Source organism: Agelaius tricolor, unplaced genomic scaffold (genome assembly GCF_023055355.1).
Source record: "Agelaius tricolor isolate 1412-34295 unplaced genomic scaffold, bAgeTri1.0.p SCAF_3, whole genome shotgun sequence".
NCBI lineage: Eukaryota > Metazoa > Chordata > Aves > Passeriformes > Icteridae > Agelaius > Agelaius tricolor.
Window position 1 is genome coordinate 63,426,706 of NW_027269263.1, and position 6,000 is coordinate 63,432,705.

The following is a 6,000-nucleotide window of genomic DNA, read 5'->3' on the forward strand; positions in this document are numbered from 1 at the left end:
AGTAGAACTGGAGAAAAATGTGAGGCTCATATACCTGTATATTTTTATTCTGGTCATCTTCTGTCACTTTTCTCTCATCCTGGTTTTATCCTTATCACTGAGATCTGCTTCTTTGCATGACACACCTTTGCCAGAATCACCACCTAGAGCTGTCCCAAATTTTCCAAGAAATAGCCTCTCTTGTGATGGAATCTGCATTTTGGGCACGTCTGTTCAGGTCTGGAAAAAAGACACAGTGATTTCATTTCACCCAGACTATGATGCATGATTCTTTTTAGGGATTTTTAATATAAATCAGATTTCTTTGGATTCTCATTTGTCTTGCATTGATTTCTCTAGCTTATTCAAGCTTCTTAAAATGGTTCTGTGGTTTTTGTTTATTCACTACTTTTTATTAGTAAATCCTTAATTCCTTGTACTTCTAAAGCTTCTTAGGACACGAAACAATGCTTCTGATTTTTTAAACTTTTATTATTACCTCTCGTGGTATGAATAAAAATTAGTTTACTTTGATGAAATACACTTAATACATTCACTTATTTTATTAAAGTCAAGTAATTACTGCAACTAAAGTCTTAGTTGGATACTTCATGTCTTTAGAAGAAAGGTTAATCTACTTACTGTGGCAGTCATTTCTGCAATTTTTTCAGCTCAAAAGGGACATCTTGGCTTAGAAAGTTAAGGATTTTTGAGTCAGTCAATTGCCTCGTGTTCATCCACAGAAACTTTGATTTGCATTTTCAAGTACTGGTAATTAAATTAAAGGATCTGTGACTTGCAAGGCCATTTGACATTGGGCATGTAACATCTCTCAGTGTCTTAGGTTGCAAGATGTGGCTGAGAGTGTGTATTTTATTGCCATCTGTTAGAGGTGGGGCAGTTATCTTTTGTTAATTGGGCAGTTTTCTTTATCTCTTCCACATCCAATCCTTCCTCCAGGAGATAGCTTCTGTTCATGGCCATTGAGTGTCACTGCCTGGCTGATAAAATTCCATCATCCCATTGGGAGAGGCTCCACCCATGGGGAGGAGCCAAGCATTCCTACCTGGTTATAATCTGGGATTTGGAACACCACAGCAGACTTTTCCCACTGGATTCCCAGGGGAGCAGCTTTCTTCTCCTCTGGATTCCCAGAGGAAGATCAGGTCCATCTACACCACCACTGGATCTTCAGAGGAAAATTCCACCCTTGTACAGGATCCCTGCTCCAACAGAACCACAGCTGTCACTGCAGGAGGGCTGAGCCACCTTTGAATGGGACTGTGCCACCACCCTGACCCACAGAGTGCCAGGGCCTATTCTGATTCTGTCAGTGGGGTTTTTTTGTACTATTGCATTTGTATTTTTAATTTCCCTAGTAAAGAACTGTTATTCCTATTCCCATATCTTTGCCTGAGAGCCCCCCCCCCCCCCCTTAATTTCAAAATTATAATAATTCAGAGGGAGGGGGTTTGCATTTTCCATTTCAAGGGAGGCTCCTGCCTTCCTTAGCAGACAGCTGTCTTTTCAAACCAAGACACTTAGGTACATGTGTGCATGGTGAGTTCCCCACATGGAGAAAAATGTCTTAATTTAGGGTTTGTATATGACAATGTGGCTGTGATGGTGTCTCCTAACCTGAGCTGTGCAGAGCCTCAAGGCATGGCATGGGCCACCTCATTTTTTGTTCAGGTGCCCTGGCACTTAAGGCTCTACATTTTGTCATAGCACAAATGTCTTCCTCTTTGTCTTCTGTGACACACAGCCAGGCTGCAGCTGGCATGGGGCCTTTGGGAGGGGTTTGCTTTCATCCCTGAGCACAGGACTTGGCTCCTGAGCTACTGAGCTCCTTGGTTTCCCCACTGAGGGATGAAGCACAGAGAAATGATTCTGCAGAGAAATGGCAGAGCATGTTTCTCCTGTCTCACCACTCTCTTCACTGAGAAAACATAATTTCTCAGTACTCATAATGTGAGATTCCCAACCCATCTCAGCATTTCCAATAATATAAAAAATGCCTTTGTCAATGCATAAGTTCCTCATAGTAGAGCCAGGCAGCACAGGGACCATCTATTTTCACCACATGAAGAAATACCTGGGTATCAAAGGGAGAGATGTGCAGAAATCAAGTCCAGCTGCCTGATGAGATGCAGACTGATACCCAGATGTCAAATGGTTGAATCCATGTTTCTGTCTGTCAGATCTGCTGGGGGTGATTCAAACTGCATTTATTTCTCAAGGGGTAGCCTGTGGGTGTTCCCAGTGGCAAGTGATCTCTCTTGGGTGTCTCCTGCTTAACATTTTGTCTATTTCTGCCCTTTGGGTGCTCCAGGCAGCACCACAGCTATCAGACCCAGGGGGCTGTCTGAGGGGCATGGGCCTCTGGGCAGGTCAGTATCTCACAGGTGTGACCCTTGGGCTCTGTAGGATGCAATGACACAAGACAGAGCCATTTGATCCCTCCTGCCAGCCTTTCTGCCTCCCTCTGCAACTCTGATCTCTCTTCAGCCAGGACCAGACCCGGGTGGGGTTGGTGGCTGGAGGCTCTGTATATATCCATCTGCTCCACTGGAGGCAGACTGCACCTCCTGAATCAGGCACCCTTAATGGCAAATCAGGGAGGGGATGGATGCCACAGACAGCCACCACTCTAAAATAAATCCCTGTGGCTTCCTAAAGTGACATACAGCCAAGGCACAAAGCAGATGAGGGAGCAGACCTTATGATCAGGTTTACAATTTGATCAGTTGTTATCATAGCTGCAATAGGCTAGTTACAGAGATGGGAACAAGCTGGTGTCATAGAAAGTCAGCTATAAAAAGTGTGTTTCAAGACATGCTGAGTTCTGTGAAGACAGAGAAATAGCCTATTAAAATAACTTGTTAACACACAGGTTGTAGCCTCAAAGCTGCTGCTTGCTTTATATGTGTTTTATTTTCCCTCTCATTTTCACTTGTTTCTTTGCTGTCTTATGTAAAGGGATATTGTTTTACTTGGGTAGATTATTGGATAATATAGTGTACAGAAGGTAAACACTTGTGGTTACTTACATTTGCTCAGCTCTCTCAAGGTGAACAGGACATGATGCAGACCCAAACAGGAACCCAGGCAGTTTCTTTGCAGTAATTCCTATCATAGAATCATAGAATATCCTGAGCTGGAAGGGACCCACAGGGATCATCAAGCCCAGCTCCTGGCCCTGCACAGGACAAGCTCAAGAATCCCACCATGTGTCTGAGAGTGTTGTCCAAGCACTTCTTGAACTCAGACAGGCTTGGTACTGTGACCACTTCCCTTGGGAGCCTGTGCCCAACCATCCCCTTGGTATGGTGTTTACTGTCTCACTCACAGTCATCTCTTCTTCTACCTGATTTTCCCTAGCTACCTGATTTTCCCTAGCTACCTCATTTCCTGGTTGGCCATTGGGTTAGAGGGTACAAAGGAGAAAGGATACCTGGCCTCAACTCCATGCTGAAGAGAAAGAAAAGTCACTCTTGTGCTTGACTGAATTACATCACTACTTCTGTCTATTAATTTATTCAAGAGACAATGAAAGGGGAAGGAAATTTAAAAATTTTAGCCACTTGCTCTCACTGAAGGGTTAGTATAATAAATGAGTATAATATTAGTTTGACTATTACATTATTTTTCCTTATGCATTTATTAGCATTTCAATGTCAGAGTAGGGTTAAATGACAGAGTTCCTGTCCAGGTCCCATTGCTTTGATTTAGCCAGCCATTTATCATTCTGCAGGAAAGGGACCTGTGACAAAATCTGAATCAAGCCCAATGTCAAACATCACTAATATCAAATATCACTGCCACTGTTCCTGACAAAGCTTCCATTTAAGAGATTGTTTCTACTTGCAGTTTTTCTCTGGTGCATCACTGTAGGGTCTGAGCTCCCCCTGATGCTGTAGTAAAAACCTATGGATCTATACCAGCCTGTTCTATTTTCTGCAGAGTTTTTTTTCTTGGCCTGATAACTTTCCCTTTGAAACCATCCCCCTTTTTATAGGCTGTGCTCTGGGTGGGGATTAAGTACAAATCTGTTATTTAAAAGCCCCAGTAGTTGCTCCTTGAGGCCAAATCTGAGCTGAACACACTGCTGCTGGAGTCACAGCTGGACATGGTGAGGTTTGGCAGCAATAGTGTGTTCCAGAGTAGAGAGAAAATAGGGGAAGGCACTTTAGGGTCCTGGAGGATTTTTGTATAGGATATGTGAACTTAGGGCTGGGTCAGAAGACCTCAGGAAGGTAAACTTCTTAAGAGGCATTTTCTCTTCTTTATTCTTTGAAAACAAAGGGCCATCTAAGATTTTGGGCTGCCTGAGACTGCAGCCAGTAAAATACATTTTGAGATTAAGCAGGGGAAGATTGTGTTTGGGAGTGAGAGCTAGGTTAATATATTACTTTGGTTTTGCCCCTTGTAAACTCTTCAGTGTGTTGTCTCTACAAACCAAATTTCAAAGAACTTCCTAGATTAGAGCCAAGGTATCATTTGCCCAAACCATTACCCCAGACACATCTTATCCTTGAACCTGGGAAAGAAGAGTAATGTTGAGTGAATGTAACTAGAGGAATTTGAGAGAGAAAAAAATAACTGCTATGGGAATGATTTTACACAGATCAATGTATTTCATGGGCCACTTGGATTTCAGGTGACTGAACTGTTTTGGAATATGCTGTTTTCTCCCTGTTCCTGTGCTTGCCACTTCCATTTTTCAGTCCTTGTTCACCATTAAGCTCAGAGAAGCAAAATCAATAGTGCTCCAACATTAATAATTGAGCAAAGTAGGCAGCCAGCTGAGTAAACCCCATCTCACTTGAAATCAGAGCAGTTACTCCTGGCTTGAGCTAATATATCTGAGAATTAGGTGCAGGCTGAGGTGGAAAATGGGATAAAAACACCAAAATAAAATCAAAAAGCCAAACAGCCGGCTCCCCCCTGTGCTGTGCTGTCATGATTCTCACCAAAGGGGTGGCAGAAGTGAATAAGGATTGCTCTCTTGAATCATTCTGTATCGGGATGCAATCAGGCAGAATGGTTTGAAAGCATCTTTAGTTTGGAGGAATGAACTCTCCAGGGGTCTGAGTGCTATTTCCAGGTTTCATCCTAAAGCATAAATCATGTACTTATTGAGAGCTGATCAGATAAAGAACACAAATAAGAAAAGAATCTGAGCTTTTAACTTGGAGAGTGAAAAAAAAAAAAAAAGAAAAGAAAAAGCAATAAACACACTACTGGAAGTGTTTCTGAAGGGCATTTGGATACTTTCACAATGCAGGGTGAGAACCCCACTCATGTGAGAGAATGTGATGCTCCACAACATCCCCTCACTGAAATGCTGCCATTTCTGGAAAAGGCTGCAATAAATTCCTAACATCCCTGATGAAATTACACAGTGCTTAAGGGACAGGGTCTCTTAATCCCAATAAACCATTGAGAAATAGAATGTCACATCAGATTGTCATATCACCCTGGTGGCTTTTGCAGTTTATGAAAGTTGCCTACATGATGTCTTCTTTGAAAGTACTGGGTTTGGAAATCTCTAGATCAAACCTGCTCATAAATATTGAGAAGAGGGGGCTTCTCTGAGGGATAGTCTTGTTTTAATGGGGCAGAATATCAGTAAAGGCATAAATCATATCTGAGACAGCAGGATATAGCTGGCAAAGGAATTCAGTGAGAATTAATGCCAAGGTGTCAGCAAGCCAGGAGATGCATGATAGTATCACTGCAGAGCCAACAGATAAAAAATACCATGTAAAATTTCCCTTTCTTTCAGAGAATCTCCTGGGTTCCTTTTGCAGCATGTCAAGGAAAAGTGCTCTGAATCCTAAGGAGTGTGAGGAGGCTGACAGCCTGATTTAAAGGTGTTAAAATATTGCCAAGGGATGGGAGCATCCCCAAGGACAGCACTCTGGGGTGGTGCTGAGCACTCACTGCATCAGGGCTGCTCGGTGTGTGTTGAGGATGAGCACCAAGTTATCCCATCAGGAATTTCTGCAAGGAGTAAAA